Here is a 5,598-nt window from a genome sequence, read left to right on the forward strand (position 1 = left end):
TAAGATTCTCGGGAAATGAACTATGAAGTGACTCCCGTTAACAAGAGTTCATCATTAACCCAAGGAGAGGACAAGGAGGTGTCTGGTGAACTCAACGGCAATTCACCGAGATTCCCAAAAGATGGATTTCCACCATTAAGTGAACAAGGAGATAACATTTGTCAGATCAAATGATATAAGGAAGTATGCTCGAGGAAAACATACACAATTAAACATTGGTTGAAAGGTGCGCCCGAAATATGGGTTGGGTTGCACGAGCAATGTCAGAATGGTGATTCAATTAGCGAAGGACTTAGAATGAACTATCACCCATTCACTTCAAAGCAATAGGGTTGCTAGAAGTTTTGAATTCACACGTCATAGCTCCATTGTCGGTATTCCGGTTGAAAACAATACGGGGACCAAGGAATGAACGAAGATGGCAAGAAGTATTATGATATCAAGAATTATTTAGAGGTGGTGAAATTCTCACCACATTCTTGACAAAAAGAGATGGTAATACTTCCGAGGTAAGGAAGATCAACTGCTGGGTAGTAGTGATCTCAAGGTTTACACAAAACGCGAACAAGTTGTGTTGAACGGAAGGCAATAAAGTGGTCGATGAGAACAGGAATCATCGAGGGGCAAGGATGGTATTACCCATCATGAATTCAATTGAATTCCTGGAAGAGCTCATAAGGTTGATGATGATCACGACACAATTGTCGGGAGATTTCATGCAGATGTAGTCAATCAGCGACGACATTAAGTCAAAGGAATGATGAAGCAAGAGGTTATTGGAACCACAGTTACGACACAAACTCGAACTCAAGCTTGTTGTTTAAGGTGAAAGGGTATGACGAGGAAAAAATCGACGTAAGGTTAGTTCATCGTCGAAAATTGGTGCTCCGAGAATAAGGACTAGGTAGCACCGTTAGAATCGTCACGACAACGATATAACCAAACAGGCTAGGAATGGCGTGATCGGGTAACAAACTCATACTTATAGAAGCTTACTGAAGAGTTGTTGAACCGTAGAGCGGACTCGGTTCAGTTATCGGTGTCTTTGAGTGTTCAATAACTCAGAGCCCGCGAAAAATTGGAATCGGTGGAAAGGTAGCACTTGATGAAGAACTCATAAAAAGTTATGCAGTTCCATGATAATCTCGAGATACCAGGGGGGTAATACTCAACACAAGATCAAAGTAAAGGTTGGACTGGTGTATCGATCCATAGAAGACAATTGTTTTAACTTGTCCGAGAAATGGAATCAAAGAAGAACAATCATGGTCGGAACCACGGTTGCAAGGGATCAATTCACAGATACCATATGTTAGCTATCAAGGAAATAGTTATTATTACAAGAAGCTTCCATGATAGGATATACATCGCGTCCATGGGCATGAACACAAAGTTCAAGGTCGACTCCCACTTCCTCAATGCATAATCTTCCATTCACCTCTCGTAATTCGAAGATGACATTAGTTGTTGAAAGTTTTACCTGGTGCAATACCAGATAAGTATGACTCGTGAAAACTTCCGGGTTCACACGGTTTAGAGAAGGCATATGTTCAACCCATAGGGGCTCCTTAGAAACATATACCACAAGTTTCCAGAGTAAATAACACAAGCCCGAAAGCAGAGCATGGTTGGCCAAGCAGAGGATACAACTTAACAAGGGCATCATGTATAAGGGGAAGAACTCACAAAGTGTTCAAATGTGAAGGACACTGTCGGATAACAATCCAACAAAGGACTTGATAGTCCACAAAGGATCTGATATGAGTATCGGTACTCAACCAGAAGAGGAAGGAATGCAAATGCAACAGGTTATGGAATCATCTGAATAATTCAAAGCTTAAATAAAAAGGAATTATGATTTCCACAACAAAGGATCAGAAGCAGACGTTCTGATCAAGGATGGATCAATTGAATATACCAGAGGCACAATCGACGACAGATAGTTTGGTCGAGAACCAGCTCATGTTTGAAAGACGTCTGAGCTGGAGAGATAATTTAAAAGGATCAACTGATGATTACTTGCATTCGCCACATATTGAGTCAACAGACTCAAAATGATAATGACAAGGAATGTCAATAAGATTTCTATACTTATGGGATTAATCATAATGAAAGCAAACAAGAAATTCCAGAGCAATAGGTTGCTGAGGATTTTTGGAATATCGGGTGGTATTTCGAAGACTTTTGTGTAACACATAAACAACTGGGGGATGAGCGGATATTCTATAAATGCGAGAATTAACCGTAGGGGTATTCAAGTGACAAGAACAGCAAGGCAGTAAGCTCAAGGGATTATCGAAACCACGACGAGTTTTTCAGGGTATCTTGTAATAATAAGACCAACTGGGGATGATATAAGAATAACAACTGTAAGTAGTTACCCATAAGGGTTGACGGTGGAAGGGGAATTGCAAACGCGATGAACACAAGTTCTCGGCCTAACAGCGGAAAGTATCTTCAGGGTCTTCACGTGCAGCAGACGATCATCAGTAATAAGGGGCTCTCCGGGTGAAAGTGATAACGAGATCCTAATGTTAGATTTAGCAAAATTCATTTAACCCGAATAGAAGAGAGATCAGAGTCCCAGAGTAAAGGTCGAGGAGTAAAAGATCCTAGTACCACCCGATGGCGACGTGGGCCCGTAAGGCACACAACCAAGCTAGTAAAAGTTTTGCAATGTCTAGACTCGACTTCGGCCAAGGAGTGTGGAAGGGGGATTCCTACATGCAGTCGGCTCTGATACCAACTTGTGACGCCCTCGATTCAATTATACACTAATCATGCACGCAAATGTGTACGATCAAGATCAGGGACTCACGGGAAGATATCACAACACAACTCTACAAATAAAATAAGTCATACAAGCATCATAATACAAGCCAGGGGCCTCGAGGGCTCGAATACAAGTGCTCGATCATAGACGAGTCAGCGGAAGCAACAATATCTGAGTACAGACATAAGTTAAACAAGTTTGCCTTAAGAAGGCTAGCACAAACTGGGATACAGATCGAAAGAGGCGCAGGCCTCCTGCCTGGGATCCTCCTAAACTACTCCTGGTCGTCGTCAGCGGGCTGCACGTAGTAGTAGGCACCTCCGGTGTAGTAGTCGTCGTCAACGGTGGCGTCTGGCTCCAGGGCTCCAGCATCTGGTTGCGACAACCAGGTAGAAGGGAAGGGGGAAAAAGAGGGAGAAAAGCAACCGTGAGTACTCATCCAAAGTACTCGCAAGCAAGGAGCTACACTACATATGCATGGGTATATGTGTAAAGGGCCATATCGGTGGACTGAACTGCAGAATGCCAGAATATGAGGGGGATAGCTAATCCTGTCGAAGACTACGCTTCTGGCAGCCTCCGTCTTGCAGCATGTAGAAGAGAGTAGATTGAAGTCCTCCAAGTAGCATCTCTAAGTAGCATCTCCAAGTAGCATCTCCAGTGGCATCGCATAGCATAATCCTACCCGGCAATCCTCTCCTCGTCGCCCTGCGGAAAAGCGATCACCGGGTTGTCTGTGGAACTTGGAAGGGTGTGTTTTATTAAGTATCCGGTTCTAGTTGTCATAAGGTCAAGGTACAACTCCAAGTCGTCCTGTTACCGAAGATCACGGCTATTCGAATAGATTAACTTCCCTGCAGGGGTGCACCACATAACCCAACACGCTTGATCCCATTTGGCCGGACACACTTTCCTGGGTCATGCCCGGCCTCGGAAGATCAACACGTCGCAGCCCCACCTAGGCAAAACAGAGAGGCCAGCACGCCGGTCTAAACCTAAGCGCGCAGGGGTCTGGGCCCATCGCCCTGAGCACACCTGCACGTTGCGTGGGCGGCCGGAAGCAGACCTAGCCTAGCAGGCGTTCCAGTCCAATCCGGCGCGCGCCGCTCCGTCGCTGACGTCTGAAGTGCTTCGGTTGATACCACGACGTCGGGATACCCATAACTACTCCCACATAGATGGTTAGTGCGTATAGGCTCGTAGCCGACTCAGATCAAATACCAAGATCTCGTTAAGCGTGTTAAGTATCCGCGAACGCCGAACAGGGCCAGGCCCACCTCTCTCCTAGGTGGTCTCAACCTGCCCTGTCGCTCCGCCACAAAGTAACAGTCGAGGACCGTCGGGAACCCAGGCCCACCTCTACCGGGATGGAGCCACCTGTCCTTTCAGCCCCCTCGTCAGAATCACTTGCGGGTACTCAATGAGCTGACCCGACTTTAGTCACCATCTGTATAGTATGTATGTATGTATAGTATATACCCGTGATCACCTCCCAAGTGATCACGGCCCGATAGTATAGCAAGGCAGACTGACAAGAATGTAGGGCCAATGATGATAAACTAGCATCCTATACTAAGCATTTAGGATTGCAGGTAAGGTATCAACAGATGTAGCGACAATGTCATGCTATGCATCAGAATAGGATTAACGAAAGCAGTAGCATGCTACACTACTCTAATGCAAGCAGTATAGAGGAGAATAGGCGATATCTGGTGATCAAGGGGGGGGGGCTTGCCTGGTTGCTCTGGCAAGAGAGAGGGGTCGTCAACTCCGTAGTCGAACTGGGCAGCAGCAGCGTCGGTCTCGTAGTCTACCGGAGAGAAGAGGGGGGAAGAAACAATGAATACCATGTAAACAGATGCATATCGATGCATGACAAGACAAGTAACGATGCTAGGCGTGCCCTAGCGTGGTATGAGGTGGTACCGGTTAAGGGGGGAAACATTCGGGAAAATATCCCCGGTGTTTCGTGTTTTCGGATAGAGGAGCCGGAGGGGGAAAGTTGCGGGTTCGATAGGTTAGGGGTGTGTGGCGGACGAACGGACTGCGTATCCGGATTCGTCTCGTCGTTCTGAGCAACTTTCATGTTGAAATTATTTTAGTCCGAGTTACGGATTAAAAGATATGATTTTCTAAAGATTTTATTAATTTCTGGAATTTAATTAATTATTTAATTAATTCGAAAATGGATTTATGACATCAGCATGATGTCATGCTGACGTCAGCAGTCAACGTTGGCCGTTGACCTGGTCAACCTGTCATGTGGGTCCAGTGGGACCCACCTGTCATTCTCTGTTTAGGTTAATTATAGATTAGTTAATTTAATTAGTGATTAGGTTAATTTAATCAGGATTAGTTAACTTAATTAATTACTTAATTAATTAATTAATTAATAATTAATTTATTAAATCATTTTATTTTATTTATTATTTTTATTTTTAATTCTTTTCTTCTTTTCTTTTCTTTTTGTTCTGGGGCTGGGCCCCATTCGGCAGTGACCCAGAGGCTAAACGGGCGCGGGTGCGGGCGCTCGCCCGAACGGGCATGGGCGCTGCGGGCGCAGCCCAACAAGGCGATGCGGGGCGTCGGTGGCGACGGCGCCGGCCAGGCGGCCGGAGCAGTGGGCGGTGGCCACGGCGAGGCCTTGGCCGGAGCGGGGCGCGCCGGCCGTGGCCTGTGGAGAGGCGGCCGCGCGGAGGAACGCTGGGGGCCGGCGCCATCGGCCGTGCGCCGAGGATGCGGGGGCGCAGGGGGTCGGAGGCGAGGGGATGGGGTTCAGGGGCCGGCGTCGCCGGAGGGAGAAGAGGCCGGGGTGGAGGCGATGC

This window comes from Triticum dicoccoides, chromosome 5A (assembly GCF_002162155.2).
Source record: "Triticum dicoccoides isolate Atlit2015 ecotype Zavitan chromosome 5A, WEW_v2.0, whole genome shotgun sequence".
Taxonomy (NCBI): Eukaryota; Viridiplantae; Streptophyta; class Magnoliopsida; order Poales; family Poaceae; genus Triticum; species Triticum dicoccoides.